This window comes from Lathamus discolor, chromosome 2 (genome assembly GCF_037157495.1).
Source record: "Lathamus discolor isolate bLatDis1 chromosome 2, bLatDis1.hap1, whole genome shotgun sequence".
Classification (NCBI taxonomy): Eukaryota; Metazoa; Chordata; class Aves; order Psittaciformes; family Psittacidae; genus Lathamus; species Lathamus discolor.
The window spans coordinates 14,250,456-14,268,512 of record NC_088885.1 but is presented as its reverse complement, the minus strand read 5'-3'; the positions used below and the strand labels follow the sequence as shown (position 1 = coordinate 14,268,512).

Here is an 18,057-nt window from a genome sequence, read left to right as displayed (position 1 = left end):
CAGTCTTGGAATTAAATAACTTCACAGTTGGAAGGTTTTGTGCTACATAACACTTGAATAGGATTCTCACAGGTTTTATTTCCAACCTCTTCCACAGAAGAGGCAAAATGATGCTGACGATATTTTTGTGCAATAAAGGCTGCTTTTTGCTGCAGGATGGTTGTTAGACTTTGTGCCAGGTGATTAAAACACAGTCATTACTTATCTTTTGTGGGGAGACTTACTAGAATTTCAGAAAAATATTATTGGATATAATCAAATGAAATTATACCGGCTATAAAATACGCACAATACAGTGGTGACACATATTCTGGAAAGACTTCATGCTGCTGGGAACTGTGATATAGTGTTAACATCTTTTAAAAGCAGCATTGTGAAGTAGCGCATTGCAGTTAAATAAAGTGCCTGGTAAGTTCTTAAGCTTTGACTGCTATTTCCCATTTTGTTTACTAACTTTTACCTTCCCTCCTTTTTCCCTCCTCATTGTCTGATTTTTGTCCTGTAGTACCTATTTATAAATGTATTTGAATGTGGTTTGTAAATCAGATGTGTTCATTATAGATTACTGTTGAAGTTATGAGCAGCTTAGAGCTTGCAACCAGTGGTAGTCAGAAACTCCTTATACATCTGCAAAAAGCAGTTAATTGTGTTTAAAATATTCAGCTGCTTGTTTGCCCAGCTAACTGTTGCATAGACAGGCAGAGAGTTGAAATATATAGATAATTGCAATAGTAGAATTAATAATAGTAAGTTTTTAATAGTGGGCAAGGAAGAAGGCTATCTAATGCAGCAGTATAGTAATGCCACAGTGTAACTTGAAACTCCAAAATGAGTATCTGCTTGCACAAAAGACCTGAAAAATCCCCTGAAGGCCTAGAGCTCTGTTCTAGAGTGCTGATTACTTCAGTCCTTACAGGCTTCAGGTCATGAGAAGGGGGGAAGCTGTCAAAGTTGACATACGTGGAGTTCAGTCCTTGTCATCTGGCTATATGAATTACCCTCCTGGTAATGGAAAAGGATATTGTCTCTTTGATGTAGGATAGAATCCTGATAAAATTCCAACTTTGGGCAACCAGGCCAATAAATCCAGAACATACGGCAGGCAATCTCTCTTCTGTGTATGATGCTTCATCCTTCAGATGAAGCACATCTTTGTTCTTCAGTAGATCGTATTCTGCTATGTTGAAATAACCTCATTGCTGAAAAGACAAGCACAAGAGGAAAAGTGTAGAAGTGTATTCATGTGATCCAGAAGCAGCAGCATGGGCACCTGCATATTCTACTGTAGGTCTTAGCCTGTGATAAAAATAGAGACTTACATCACATGGCTGGCTGTTACTTTGTGGCTGTAAAAGGCAGAATGAAAATTTTGAAAGCTTTAAAAAACACCACCCCAAAATCATTAAGTTTACAGCCATGTGTTATACCAATGGATTTAATTCATTCGTGGTAAGAATTGACTGCCATCTGCCAGTTAGTGCTGCAGTGTGGAGAGTAACTAGAATATCTGCCACTGAGCTGTCTGGAAATTCTAATTGCTAAGAGCAGTGTGTAAGAGCCAAGGGAGCTACTTAAACCATAAGGTAACACTAGGCATGAAATCACAGCGTTGCAATGTTTTTCTGTACATGATATTTTTGGCCTGGATTCTAGTTAAGGCACCAGAAACTGCAGCAAAACTATGGTGATTACAGTGAACCCTTAAAGAATATTTGTTGTGTCTTATGTATCTTTGTATGAGTTTGCATTTAATTTAACTATGTCCAGTCAATAAGTGAAAAAAGGGTCAAAGTTGAGTAAAAAAATATTTTCTTGATATATCATCATTCATTTCCTGGGGGAGTTTCAGACAGATTTTGCTTGTAAGTTAAGAGTTTTTGTTTTCTTGTTGAAGATGGCTTTTGCTATTCATATCTCTAGCTATAGAGGTAGTTTAATTATACTTACTTGAGAGGGTTTTCTGCTAATATTTTGCATTGGGCTGTGTCAGCTGAACTGGTATGTCATGCCTCAGCTTCTTCATAAAAAAATCCCATGGTTTAATGACAGAATTCTAAATAGATAAAAATAGGTTGTGGTTACACCACCAAATAGCTCAAAACTGATGAGAAAAACCAGGATCTTTTCAGCTGTAGATGGGTACGTACATGGACACAATGGCTGGTATCCCTGTTTAGGAAACCTGAGGAGAAACATGTCTAGTAACAGAGGAAGATGAAAATGAATTTGATAACATGAGCTGATCAAGTTAGAATATTCCAAAGTATCCTGTAGATCATATGAGACCTTCAGCTGAATACTCAAGAATACCACCTATTGAAATGGAGTGTGAAGTGTTGTTATGTACTTGCTCCATCTGGTGCCAGACCAAACCTTAGCAACAGGATTTTGTACAGGTTGAATTCTATTAATAGTAGCATGTAGTGTTGGAGGAAGGAACATGGACACCCTTTATGGTTAAATTGCTTGTGTGGATAAATCTGCTGAGGAGAAGTGCTATTGGGAAGGCTGGAATATAGAGAAATTATGAGCAAGGAGGAAGCCTCAAGACCTTGAGGGGACGTAAATTCTGTTGCAGACTCTGTAAGTTTCCTACGAGCATGTCTACGTTTATTACTGCTGTGGCTGCTGCTTGCAGCATAACAAAGAGAAATGAAGCGCACAGGACCCACATGTTCAGTTAGTCTGGAGCTAACTAACTGCAGTACTGCTAGCAAGCTACTTGTGAGAGTATGGCATTGAACCCTGGCTGTAGAATTTACCAAAACTCTAAAGTTCAACAGTGAATTTGCATGAAACTCTTGCTGTTCCTGTCTGAGTTTGCTAATCTCTTGTTAGCAAGATATAGTGTGTAAGGTATGGAGGTGACAGCCAGTCACTGCATTGTACACTAGAATGTTCTTTGGTCATGCTGAGAGCTTTTTAGCTTTAATGAGTAGACATGGACCTGAAAATATGCCTTAAAATATGTTGTATGAGCTAGGCAAAGAACTGTGAGGGAAATCAGAGACAGACCTGAGACTGCGCTGTGCTATGGGAAAGTATGCTCTAGGGTAGCATCCTGCCGCAGACTTGTGAGTTATCTCGTACAAAGTATTATATTGAGACTTTCCAAGCAGCTGCTAAGCATGTCAATGAGGCTTCTGGTTTTATTTAGAATAATTGTTTAGTGCAGCAGAAAGTGGCATCTAGTAGTGATGCTGCAAGTCTGTGCGAGGAGAGAATGAATGTTTTTGGGCCAGTCAGAGTCTCTTTGGAAGGGGAATTCATGGCTATATGAGACTTTTTACTGCTGAAATGATTCACATTGATTGTTTTTTCTTACTTATTTTTTCTAATCCAAGTATGTTGTGATTCCGTAGTAAAGAGTGGGATCAGGTTCATGATATTTGAAAGCTGATGATATTGCTGTAGTTACAGGAGTAGCTTCTTGCCAACAGCTTTTGCTTTGAGCACTGAGGTACTCCCTTGAGCATTCTCTGTCCCAGCAAATGGAAAATTCTTCCTGCTTAACCCCACAGGGCACAGAGTTTGTGTGCGCTGCATTTGGAAGAGTAATGTTAGTGTGTTAAATCTGTCCCTGCAAACTTTGATCTTAGTGCTTCGGTTGCAGTGTAGACAATGCAGCACAGATTTTGTTATGGGCTGCAGAAGCATGGTGGAGAGTTTGAATATAATTTGAAGTTTAGTCCACTTTCAAGTCTCTTGTTACATCATTGCTTTTTCCATGAGCTCACAGCTACAATACCAGTGCGAATACAACGTTATCACAAATGCAGTGATTGTAGACTCTTTCATGTGAGTCCTGTGTGCTTCATTTCTCTTTGTTATGCTGTTCCCTCCATTTTCTTCTTTACGAGTTATGAATTTCTTGCTAGAGTTGCAGTCTGCTTGAGTGGTGTGATTGCAAGAACTTTTCATATGTTCTAGGTGGTAACAATGGAGGTTTGGAGAACTCCACTTCCCAAGTTCTACCATGAGTATTTCTGATGAAATGAGTTGCAAATGGGGTTCGTAGCAAATAAGTGTAAGGAAGTTCTTGCACCTGCTGGCTTTCTAGAGACATCTCTAAGGGATATGGTGAACAACCTTGCTCTGAACAATTAAACTGTGCTGGTGATGAGCTCTAGGATGAAATAATGACTTATGTATTGATCAGGATATAGCCCTTTAAGTATTCTGTGTTCCTCATATGCTACTGCTGCATGCTACTTACTATGAAAGAAAATTTCCTAAGATGCATTTTCCTAATGAATACAAATATTCCTACTGAATATTTTAGGCAGAAAGGATCTGGTTGCTCTTTTATGAGTAAAGAGTTTTATGCTGGTAAATCATGAGTAACTCCACCAAGTTGATGGAAAACTAGATGAAAACTTAGTATGAATAAAAGAATTATTGGGCTAGAAAATGACTGGGTTTTTTTGTTGTTTTGTGGGTTTTTTTGGTGGTTTGTTTTTGGGTTGTTTTTTTTTTTTTTGGTGGGAGAGTGGTGCCACTTTGCAGTTTGCTTACTCATTCTGGATTTTACAGTGCTGGGAGTCAGATATGTCAAGTGTCATGTCATGCAGCTGTTGGAATTCTCACAACTTGTAAGACTGGATTTTCCTGGCAGGATTTTTTCCACCAAAGATCCTGTAAATCTATCCTGTAAATGACCCATTTGAACAAAAAAGAACTCCTAAATATTGAAGGGAACTATTTGCCTGACTTTTATGCTAATTCAGAATGATCACTGTCTTTTCTTGAGAAAGCAACCAAGAACATGGCCTCGTATTTACATGTATTGTTTAAATACAAATAATTCTGAGGAGCTATTCATGAGACCAAATGAACCAAGGGTTTAGCATTTGCACTCGCTACTGTGCCGCCACTGTTTTTAGTTGAAGTTTTTATATTTTGCTATCATGCAAATATTTAGATGACTTAAAGATTAGATTTCAAAGTTCTCATCTTGTATGATTATATTTAGAAAAGTAAATAAGCTTTCATAGTTTAATACTCCTTGCATCTAAGACCAAGAACAGTTTCAGCATTTATATTTATGTATTGGAATAGATTTTTTAACTGTCTTTAATTTGAAGCATCTGGCTTGTTGCGTTTGATTAAATACATGGGCAGCTATACATAAATGACTGTGAGGCTGAGCTATAAACTCCAGTAAAACAAGATATTCTGAGCCAAATTCTCAAGCAGTGCTCCAGAGTTGCACCCAGACTTTGCACAGCTGCAGATCTTTTCCTGCAAATTTCACTTCGCACTTTTTATTTGTTGTATTTGTTACTGTATCTACAGCATTGCATGACCGCATTCACGTAGATGTGGTGGGTGCTGTTTAAGAGGATCATTCAACTTTACTCTTCTAATCAAAGATTGCTGGACTTAATATGCCTGGATAATTTTAGGAACTACTACATGATTCCAGCCCACAAAGATGCTTAATTATACAAGGCTGTGTAAACAACTCTGCTAGTAAACAGCTAATTTTCCTTAAAGGTCTAGTGGCACATTTAAATTTAGCTGTGTGCTTCATTTTTTCATGAATCATCATTTACGCAAATACACGACTGTGTGAAATGCCAGCTGTAAAACACCTCATCACAAAGTGATAGAATACAAGATAAAGTTCTGCGATAGTGTTTCATTTGTTTGATTTCAGAAAGGCATATGCTTAAAACACTCGGCTTTGTACAGTGAGACGGTAAAGAACTTTGGGATATAAATTGTTGCCAAATTGACTGAGTCCTCTGTTTTTGTACTGTTCTTAATTTTATCTTTTACCTACACAAATGAGAAGAGGCATATCTTCAACTTGTTTTAATGGGTGTTTAAAGAAACTCCAAAACATGTCTGTGAAAGATTTCTGTTTGCTGTAGATCAGACGTATTTTATTTATAGATTGGACTAATAACTGCACTAGATTTTCAACATACACAAGTAAGATTCAGATGGCCTTACTACTGTTATTGTAATTATCATTGTTTGCTACACTGGTAATCATTTGGATACTGATATTCTTGCCAATTTACAGCAAAAGTATTTTCAAATACATGGCCAAGCAATTAACTTTTTCAGGTTAGGCATTATAATAGGACAGAAATCAATCCTAATAGTAACTGAGTTCTACATGAGATTAAACAAAAGGGAGATGTATAAATTGAGCTAAAGATCATTTTGGAAAAATATACGTGCTGTCTGGAATAAGATTTCGTGCCCATAATGAGCTTTCAAAACAATCAGCTGAACGAATCAGTGTTGTTGGCAACGCACTTTTCAGCTGTCCATGGCCGCAGTTTTGAACCTGAACTTTTGTCCCAGGTCTGGTTACTACACTCATGACCAAAGTAAGAATAACAGGTCTGACTTTAGGCTTATTGTTTGAAAATCATTGAAGGACCAATTAATGGGGCTTTTCTGAAGGAGTAAATGTACCTCAGACAATTTGAGTTCAGTTTCAAGCATTTTTATGAGAGAGTTGCAGCACAATATTTTGTCCTTGAGCTAACGAAGAGTCTTGAATTAGAAATGAATCCATCAAGAATGTGGAAACCTGTGGTGGCCTCAGGTAAGTGAAAGCTCCTTCAGGACATAACCTTATTAGTAGCTCAGTTCTGTAATTCCCACTGATGTATTGTAGCACTGTGAGACTAGATCCTCGTTTCTTTCTGTCTCAACATTGCTATATAATAGGAAAGATACCAGGAGCCTGCAGCTGGGCCCACCTAATACTTTAAAATTGCTAAGCTAATTGTTTCCACAAGAAAAGGTGCAAAGAAAATCACTGGGCTACAAAAAGCCTATTTTTCTGGGGAGAGCTGAAGAGATTTATGAAGGTTTTCTTTTCCACAGAGTCTGTTTTTCTAAGGAGCAGTACAGCTTAAGAGATTAATGTGAGAATTCCTTCATTAAGTCAATACCAAATGAAGTGCAGTTTCTCTTTTAGCAGGAGTTTGTACATACCTCTCCTGTGAAATGTAATATAACATGTGGGAATGTAGGAAGTCTTACTTATGTTCTCATATTTGCAGATTCAAGTGTATCATAATGTGTATTATCCACAGCAGTAGGTAGAGAGATCGGTCTCTTCTGTTCACCCCATGCCAGTGGTTGTGGTAGTGTTTTGCCAAATGTTTCCCTCAAAGGTGAAAAAAGTCTGACTAATTCCAGTTTGTTTCGTGGGTTGTCTCAGAAATTGCTATGAGATCACAGAAAAAAGGTATGAAATGAACAAGTCATGGCAGGGAGAGCACTCAACTTCAGTGGCTTTAATGGAAAAAAATGGTTTGTTTAGAGCAGTTTTATGATTTGAGAAGACACTGAAAATTATTAGCAAAAGATTGCTATTGTTGCAGTTAGTGGAGCAGTAAAATGCAATGCAGTGTATAACAATGTACTCATGGCCATATCCAAAGTTTTTGGAATCTATGAAAAAGCCTTTCCTTATTCTTATCAAGTCCTGAAAATGAAAACTACTGATGGATACAAGAAGATAAGAAGCACGTGGAAGTGGCATGCTAAATATGGAATAAACCGAAAAAATCAAAGCTAAACCTGTTGTTACAAATTCTGAATAGGTTTTGTGTGCAAGAAGGGGGAATTATAGCGCAATGCTAAGAATACTAAAAAAGAAAGATAATTTTAAAGCTTTTTATGTGACCAAATGTTGTTCCTCGTATTTCCTTGGCAGTTGTCTTGCATAACTATGGACTTAAGATAAGTAGATGATTGTCTGTCACTAGGATTCATTCAATTGCTCATCCTCTGCTAGTAAATATAGGCAGAACAGAAACTAGTCTGACTCTTCTGTTAGTTGCTGCTACTTTTGATCTGTGCTGGGGAAGGTTGATGCTGTTTTCCTTGCTGGTGTTTGTAAGATTTCTTTTATTGCTTTTATTTTCTCACACCAGTTATTTCCTCCATCATAAGAAGTGTTGCCATCTAAAGTTACCACTGCAAATACACCCAGTTCTTTGTTTCAGGTAGATGTGCACTGCTGGCTGTTGTTTTCTCTAGCTGTGGCAAAACCTTTCCATTGAATAGCCAGTAAAGCTTGTTTCTCAAGGCATCTGCTTTCCCACCTAATGCTTTACTGACTTTATACACTGTTTGACTTACAAATAAACTTTTTATACCTAGTTTTTTGTTTAATGGGGAAATGATCATTTTGTCCAGAACGTGGATAGCTTTGAATTTCATATGTTGTTTGGATTAGTGTATTACTCCTGGCTTCACTTCTTTTGTCAGATCTTTGTTGGTTAATGAGATAGGGCACAGATATCTGTGCTGCTTTGTTGACATATGGAAGAGTGTGTATTAAGTTTACTTTACCCTGTTTATTCTTTATGTGCATTTGTGTTAGATGTTAATAGCTCCTGTATGCTTTTGGCAGTCTTTGAGAAAAAAAAAAAAAAAGAATAGAAGGATAGAGAAATGCTTCAAAACATTATTTGAATGTCCTCTCATCATTCCCAAGTCCTGAAAATCCAGGAGGATTTAATGGCTGCCAGGTATATTATCAGTTCCTGGTCAGTTATTCAAAGCCCTGGACAACAAGGTTGGCAGGTAGAGGAGAATTTTAGCTTCTAACATCCCTATTCATATAAAGAGGTAATTAAAACAAAGATGTTCAATAGCACAAACCAGAGCCAAGCACTCCAATTTAAAACCTCCTCTACTGCTGAAAACCAGTACTGTGAGCTTTAGGGAATCCCCGAAACTTATTGAGTGCTCCATGGAGTTTTTCTGATGCCGAAACTTGGGGATGGAATTGGATGGCTAAAGTTTTATATTAAAGTCAGATTACACATCATAAAGGTTACTTCTGTCCTCAAACTGGTTTACTAACTTTCTCAGAATCTTAAAGTTAATACTAATGTAAGTGCTTGATGTATCAGATGAGTATTAGTTAAATCCAGGATGAGGCTGTAAAATGGTTTTCCAGGTCTTTTTTCCAGGTTACACAAAATGCCAAGACTCACTTTATAGCTTGTCAACATTGGCCACCAAAGGGAGATTAGCTCTAGGTCTTTAGAACTGTTTGCTGGAAAAAAAAAAAAAAAGAGACATTGTGGAGGTGTTAGAGGTTATTTTCCAAAGTATCTTCTTTTAGAAGTAATTTTAGTGTCTTGCGCCCCTTTCTCTCCCCTCCCAGTTCCAGGAGGCAGACATCCATATTATGAGCTAATAGCTTAAACTTTCTTTAGAGAAAAGAACTGTTTTTGAGATACCAGATTGCATGAAAGCACCTGAAACTGCTAATATCAGTTCTTTCTCCCTGAGGGTGACTCTGCAACCTCTTGAAAAATAAGGGATTTGAATGGAAACATTGACTGTCTTTTAAAGAACTGCTGACACGCCTGAAATGAGGGAGCACATTCCCACATGCTCTTTGGAGAGTGTTACTGGAATTGCAAATAGGTTTTCCATGTCATTTTGTGGAAATTATCAGTGCCATTATTAGTCACTTCGGAGCATTGCTAGAGCTTTGAATTGTCAAGGAATGGGCATTTTGCTCATATGGATAATATATAATGCCAGAGCGTATCGTCTTAGTTAAATAATATTGTGAATAATACTGAAATGTTTCCAGAGTTGGTATCAGCAATTTTTTCCTCTTAGTTATTAGAATAAAATATTCAAAATGTTACTGCACCATCAAGGTTTTACAGCTCAGAGCTTTTCTGTAGAGGCAATGTGATGCCCATGTTTGTACAGGTAGGTGATATTGTGATGCTAGGGCTGACATGTCTCAGAAGTGGCTTGAACCCCAAATCCTAGTAGTTTCAAAGTTCTTCTCACTTTGCTCTGCTGGAGCGGTACCCGTTCCAGTCATGTTGGCTGTAGTTCTTAAAACTGGTCACTTAAAATGGACAGTAAAACCTCTTAATTTCTATTTGTATTCAGTAGTGTTAAGAGCTCTTCCACAGTTTTTTGAATGCCTGGGGACACAGTTCCCCAGTGTCAAGGTATGTCTAATTCACAGAAGATGATATTCTGCTTTTAATAAGAATGTCTTTTGGGGCCCTACCTCTATGTGCTGTCACAACTATCGTAGCTGGTGGCCTGTCACAAACTCTTTGGTTCTTTACTTGGTTCTCATTGACTGTGGCTGTGAGATACAGCACATGTTGTCCGTAATGCTTGAATTAGCAACCTGGTCTAATGGAACGTGCCCCTGCCCATGGCACAGGCATTGGAACTAGATGAGCTTTAAGGTCCCTTCTAACCCAAACCAATCTGTGATTCTATGAATGTGTCATATTTCCAACTTCAGTGGAGAATAAAAATTAGGAGTTAATAACTACACATTTGACTGTAGGTCAAATGAATGCAGGTCTTCTGATGTTTTCTGATCAAGGGGCACATCAGTTACAATAACAAAATTCAACAAGTTAGGCTTCAGGAACTGATTCAAGTTCGCCACATTGAGTGAGGGTGGTTGGATGACTTTGTTAAAGAATTGTTTGGTGTGGTTTGTCTTACCACTGTCTTATTGCATAAGTAAATCTATACCCATACTTTAGCAGCATGCCAGTGCGTGAGGCTGATCAAGTTTAGGTCTTTCGTAAGATAGAGTAGACACAAAAAATAGCTTGTATTTCCTAAGACAGACTTTCAAAGTGTGGCTCTATTTCAGGGAGAGCACCAGAGAGATGTTCCAAAATATGTAGCAGCACATGACGTGATATCTGGAGTGGTGTTACAACTAGGTTTCTCTCCTTTTGTGCTACCCTCAAGACAAATGTACTGTGCCACTTAGTGAGGACACATTTGCTTTTATTGGTGGCATGTTATTTACAGCTCATGCTGCCTCACAGAGCAAGGTGAACCACAGTAGAAACCCTGCAGTTCCTTAGCTTGCTCATTTCCTAAACAGAGTAAAAAAATTTATGATTCCAGTTAGGCCAGATTACTTTTCAGCTCGATGTATAGCTTCTATCCAGTAAGACAGCAAGTAGGATACTACTTAATCACATTTGAATTCTTGATTTATTTGTCTTCGTGTTAATAATGAATTGAATCTGATTATTTTATGGTGTCTTTTGGATCTTAGGTATCTTATCTGTCTTCAGCGTCCCGAGTGTCGTGGACAGAGTGATGTGCTTTGTAGCGCTGTGCAATCCTCCAGCTATGTACTGGCACCCTAGAGAATACTGCTTTAAAAACTAGAAGAAAAGCTTGTTTTCTGGCAAGTAGCCTTAGCAAAATGTTGTGACTTGGATTTCTGATGTGAGCTCTGGTCCTGTTAAAGAAAACCTTAAGGTGAATGTTAGGAGTTAAAAATACCAAGACTGTATATACTTAGATTTCTCCCATGGCTCTGCTTATTGAGAAAATTTTGTTCTTTCAGGGCTTTATTTTGGTGTGTTTAACATTCCAGCAGATACTGGATTATTTTTCATGCGTGCGAGTGCTAACAACTTGCCACTTTGAGATTGGGAACTGCTGTCAATGCTGGTGGGGTAAGGTAAGAACATAGGACTGAAGAACATAACACAGTAGAATGAGGAAAATAGAAAATACACTACATGTTCCACATCACATGGGTTTTAGTTCTCTCTCCTGTAGTCATAATCCAACAAAATTTTTAACTGTGAAGAGCATAATTAAAGACATGTGTATGCTTTCATCTGGCCTGCACCCAGCAGCATTGAGCAAACACTCACTGCAGCTATTCCTCAGTGCGCATTGCAAAATGTGCCTGGAAAGATAACTTGTTCATAGCTATGCCGCTACCAGTACCTATGTTAGCTAACTTAAAACTAGATTGGTTGTATACAAATGAGTTACGGCCTAAATCAGGGGAGTTGCCACGGTTTTATCTTCTCCCCAGCCACCAAAGTGTTCCTCCGCTTTCTGGTGCCAGCACTACTGTTTATATGACCAGGTGCTAAGACAGTTTTAGGGAGCTGAACCGATTGAAACCTTGCCCCAAATGGGGTTAAAGCTGCTTTTTCTTTAACCTTAGTCTTACAGTTAGACCATTAAAAAGAAAGGTTTTGCAGTGGAGGAGGTTGGTATGAGCATTGCAATACATGGAGGAGAACGTGACTAACCATTTTGGCAGCAGGCCATCAATATATGAAATTAAGTATGATTAAGTATAATGTGAAATTGTGTCCTAGCTTTTGAGTCAGTCAGCTTCCTGAATCATTGACCATGTAATTGCAGGAGCATGAGTGCTGCTTCAAGGAAGGAAAAGGGAATGGGGAAGCCACAACTGCTTACATGAGCTTATGCTGCTGTGTGACTCTCAGCCACAGTAGCTGAAGCACATTCGGACCCTCAGTAAATAGCAGCACTGAGAAAAGAGCCCAGAATGTTATAAGGGCTTGTTTAAATTGTGTGCTGTGCCTTATTAAGTGGAATTTTAAAGTTATTCTGAGTTAACTAATGGACCAGTGCTGGAAATACTAGTTTATTTTTGTGCTGTGGAAGGTGGTTTGTGTATGATGGGGAGCCTCTTCATTCTTGTGTTCACAATCCATTGTGCCAGAACTCATTTATGCTTTTTCCTGGCAATTTTCTCACAGCTCTAAAATTGTGGACACAGGACCTAATCCAATAAAGTTCTCAAGCACATATGCTGCCAAGCATATGTAGCCTTACCGGACTCACAAGGGAGTATAGTAGGCAAAGTGACAACGCCCTCTGGTCTTTCTATATCAACTGAATTTGGTCTTTCTTAGAGTAAAATTGGTTGTAAGCCTGAAAGAAATGTCATATTAGGACAGCTGCTGCTTCTATTCTCCTTAGCATTTTCTGGTTTCGTCAAATGGAGAGTAGGTCAAGACTCCCATCACGAACATGAAGCTAAGCCAACCCTTGAGCAGCAGTTTTAACATTTTGGAATATTTATAACAGTTAAACTTCAGGATAATAAACTGTTCATGGGCTGTGTTAGTTCATTTTCTCTAAAATACAATTTTTTTTCTGGCTGAATTCCAGACATCCGAGCATAGACTAGAAATCAATCTGGAATGGTCTAAAATTAAATTGCCATTCTTTCTTTTCTTTCCCCTTTGTTAAAAGGATTTTTCGGAGGGGCTGATACCCCAAGTGTAAGACAATAAATGGGACTAAACTAAAACAAAAAAAGGGGGGAGGGGGCACACAAGATCCTCTATGAAATTTCATTTGCTTTCTGGAGTACAGTTCTGGCAATTAAGTGCTGATTTAAAGTAATGTGTCGCATCCTGTATTTCACTGTTTTATTTCTGAACCCTCAGTATCTGTTATTTAGTCATGTAGTACATCAAGACCTATATTGTATACTTTGAGGCAAACTAGAAAATACAAACTATGTAGCCCAAGCTGATTTCTTTTTCCAGTAACTAAATCACCCTCTTCTGTGGAGACCCTTAAGATCTCTATTTGAGATACGTTTTTTTCTGTTGATCAGCTTTATTTTAGAGTGATTCTCCTTCTGCTCCCACTTTTTTCTTTCATTCTTCAATCTTCTCCTTTCATCTTTAATCTTGGAGTCTTTTTTCCTTCCTGGCAAATTATTCTTAGTGTTCAGCTTGCAATACTCGCTAGAGATGCAGGCGATGTTAATGGTTATTGGTAATTATAAAGGCAAAGGTGATCAGGACTACTGTATTTCCTGTACAGATACAGTGGCTGCTCTGCATATTCAGTTCTGTGATTTTGTAGTCTGAATTTAATGAAGAAGAATTAGGTAACTGGTTCTCAGGGTGTAGGATGTTCCTGAATTTTAAAGAACAATCATACGTAGCACTCAGAAGTTACTGTATTACATGTAGAGAAAGATAGTGGAAATGAATGCAAGATTTCATTAATTTCATCAGTGATTACAGTATAGTTTCCTGAAACTGAATTTTGCCTTATCCATACGTTATGTTATATCCATAACTGCTACAGCCGAACCCAGTACACCATATTTACTGCCCATTCTTTTAAATTCAGGATTGTTTCTATAATAGTTTAGGTCAATGGCTGTCAAGTTTGCCATTCCCTCCAGAACTGAGCTTTGCCTGTCAATTCCTCATGCTCAAAAGAATGGTCTTCTGCCAGGTTACATCTCTGAACTTGTTCTTCAGAAGAGCAGATGGTACAAGAGTTTACACATGGACAGCCACAAATAAGGCAACAGAAATATCAGCTAAAACAGCTCTAGAAGCACAACTTACAAGTTTGGCTGTGAAGCTGATTTTATTTATTTGCTTCTAAATCAGATTCTAGGTGATTCCTAGAATCACAGAACAGATGCGACAGTGATATCTAATGCAATTGTTAAGGAATAGCCAGAAAGTACCCAACTGAAATGTTAAGTATGGATGCAGCTAGAGAACCTGAAAATGTTTTCAGATTTATTTCTGCAAATCAGTGGGAAAAAATTGTGGAAAAGAAAATAAGGTCCCTATGGGAATTAGATTTTATATATATATAGAGAGAGAGAATAAATTAGGTATTATAAACTGTTCTCTAATACTCATAAAGTCTTTCCACCTAAATCAGTATTTCAAGCGTAAATGATTGCCAAGGGTTATTTGGTCTCTTAATTATCTGTGGTTTCAGTACTTCTCAAAGTAGTCATCTTTGATGGTTTTTCTGATGACTGCCTTGTAGTTCTGTTTGTAGTTGCCACTGTACCAGCTTTAAGATGTACTTGGTTCTTATTTCACAAAAGCAGGTGGAGGGGGCTCCCTTCCTACCTTCACCTCCTTAAATCTGCAATAGTGAAATACTCTCTTTGAAAGCAGGTGTTTCAGCAGTGCTTGCTCACCATTATCTGCTACCACAGAAAAATAGTAATTGGGTTTGAGTTCCTGAGATAGGGTTTTAAAGCCCTTTTAGATCTTTGGACTACGATTTCACTAGTTATTTATTGTTGTCCTTGTTGCAAAACCATGGTGATGTGCTTGGTTCTAAAATACCAAAAAGCAAATCTGTTTTTACAGCAAATGGGATGGGTTTTAAAATCTGCAATGCACATCAAGTAATGCATGTTGCCTGATTTTGTCATAAGTAATAGTTTCAGGGGAGACTGTTCTTGGCAGGCACTGCTTGAAGTGGGATTAACAGGCTTACGATGAGAGAGATCCCAAGAGACCTTCTGTCTTTGTTTAGATGTGTAAAATAACCCTCAAAACTTTCCACAGGAATCTGTGGATAGACAAGGTACATTCCCTTGTTTGTGCATCTCCTTTCTCTTGGGAAAACATCTGCTTGTCACTCATATCTGTTCATATCCACTCGTCCTGTGATACGACACTTCACCTGCCATTCCAGTAGAAACCGGAGTCAGTATTTTTGAGGCAATTTTTCTCATTGAGCTGAATTTGAGAAGTTTGTGAAAATTCTGCTTTGTTTTCCAAGACAGGTTTCTGACCAGTAGAGAAGGGTATGTCTTAGAAATTGACTCACTTTTGCTGAAGGAACAGAAGAATGCTGACAGTGGAACAGTGATAAGCAAGCTGATTTGGCAGCTCTTTTGATGCTAGAAGCATTAGTGCTGGAAGGTAGTTGTGGATTAGGCTTAAATCTTTTACTGAACTTGTGTTGGGCATATTAATTTCATTTAAGGGTAGTAATCAGTTCAAGTAAGATCAGAATCTGTCTTGTTGCAATTAGAGGAGCTTTCTATAGATCAGCCTGTGCTGCTTTAAAATTATTTGATCATTAGTTTATACAGAGATAAATATATTGAGCATTTATGAAGCCCGCTTTTCTAATGGCTGAACAAACTCTGAATCCATTTTCAGTGTGGCTAAATCTTGTCCTATGTAGCAGATACCTGACAGCAGCTTTTGGTATATCTTAGGCTAGTTGGGGATTAACAACATTGTAAGGAAATATTTTTCAAAAACTAAAGAGAAATTAAATTAAAAATATGATTTTTTAAGTAACCAAATGCATAAAATCATCTTCAAGTGCTTGCTTCTCCACTCTCCCACCCAGCCAAGTGTGTTATGGCAGAGCTATGTTACAAACCTGGTATTCTTTCTTTCATGCTGTCTCAAATCATTGACATGCTTTTAGATGATGTATTGAAAAGTAGCTATTGAATAGAGAAAGGAAACCAAGTAGAAATTTAAGACCACCAACACTAGCAATGCAATACCAAACACAGTAGTGCAGTTTTGTCTGACTCTAACTGATCAGGTTGATCCAAGAGAAGAAGGGTGTGGATAGGAAAGCGTGAGCTTTTCCACCTTTGCAGGATCTGCAGAGCTTTGTAGCATGTTTAAGTGGTGCCTTTGAAACCTGAAAATGTGTTTAGCCAAGCATATTGCGAAGCATATGCTATAATAAAGAAAACGGTGCTAACCATATGTGTAAGACACTCCTATTTCTCATGCTTATGCGACTTGAAATACCTGTCCCTGCACTTCTGTCCCTTTAATTCTACTGAGCTCACAGCAGTAGAATGAGACAAAGCTGCCAGTATCTTACATCTCATTCATTAAAACTTTATAAACAAAACTGTCTTATTAAATTATGAACATGTAAATCTCTTCTGGAATGAACTTCAGAGTTATTTTAGATATAATTTATTATTTGAAAGGGTTTGCCTATATAGCTTTGAATTCTGCATCTGGATCTGTATGAGATTTATGTAGAACTACTGATATTCAATTGGAATGTTTATCCACATATGCAGGTTATTTACTTAATCTATTAGAACTGGAAAGAAGCAGGCTTTTTGCCTTTTCCAAAGGTCAGCCCTATCAGATCCCTAGTGTTTTAAAAAGGGAAAGAAGGAAGACAATTTTCTACTGTCTCCAGTGAATCCAAAGGTCAGAGTTTTGTTCCACTGACCTCACTATTCAGTATAGAGAAAGTAGATGGCATAATATTTTCTGAAGTTGTTTTGAATGTTACTGTTGTGTACCGTACGTTCACATCATACATAGGTATATATCCAATATATTCAAGATCATTGTTACCACTGATAAGCTTTCTTTTGAATTAAATACACCAAGCATGCATCAAGCATGAAGAGCTGTATTTTGACTGCTAACTTCAGGTCTCAAAGTATTTCAGGATCTGAAAACGTTTCAAGCTTGGTCATTCATTCCACCTACAATAACAGCCTAAGCTTCTGGATAGTTAGTGAAGAAAGCAGATTCTGCTGAAGAATTAACTGAAGAATAAGTGAAAGTATGGATATCTTTCCATCGATTGTTCTGGGGCTTACCCTGATGTCTGCATATGGCAGTTCAGTGCTTCTCTGCATGCCGTGGAGGAGGCCACATGGCATTGGATGAAGATCTAGGTTCAGGCATTCATGACTGAATGTGTCTTTGCTTTGGAAATTCTCAGGCCATGCAAGTGTTGAGCTGTTTTCTCCTCAAGCAGTTCTTAGATCCACTTCTCTGCATAGGTGCGAAAATGTTTGAGCCAGAACTGGGAAGTTAAAAGGTGAGGGTTGGGAATGTGCACTTGCCTATTTCGGAATCAGTATTGCTTACTTTTACTAGGTTTGTAGAACTGTAGCTTCAGCAGGTATTTGCTTGGGGCTATGGAGAGCAAACACTCTTAAGTTCAGATGCCAAAGAACGGGGATAAATAACAAGTTCAGTGCTGTTTGTGCAGTTTACTCTGCAGTACTTAAATGGAAGTGCATACAACAGTAAGCGTAATTTGTGGTCTGCATAGTGTTTGTAATAGCTAAGCTAAACAATTCATGGCAGAAAAACTCCCAACATTTGTGGAAGGAAACAGTTTATGTGGAGAGCTTGATGTTCATGCTATATATATTTTAGGGTGTTTCACTTCCGACTACCTCTAATCTGGTCAAATGGACTCCATTAGTGGTTGAGGTACATTTTCTAGTGTTGCTCCTTCTAGAAGGAGTCTCATCTGTAGTCTTTTAGACTGTTCCATGGTATTTGAAACAAAGTACAGAAAGTGGGGGACGACTTCGAAATCTAAGTTCTGTTCCAAATGTAAATTGTAGATGCACACAGTATATGTCACTGATAGAGGCAACAGAATTAATCTAACATTCTGTTCAGTTTTCACTTGCGTTTGAGTAAAGCATTTCAGTCACTGGCTTCTGCTTATTAAAATATTCAAATTCTGGCTGTT

At 38.0% G+C, this 18,057-nt stretch overlaps 1 protein-coding gene across 2 annotated transcripts in view; it reads left to right on the top strand.

Moving 5' to 3' along the window:
• BBS9 (Bardet-Biedl syndrome 9) overlaps positions 1-18,057 on the top strand; it is a 266,566-nt gene that overhangs the window by 159,589 nt on the left and 88,920 nt on the right. The gene's annotated exons all lie outside the window — the stretch shown is intronic.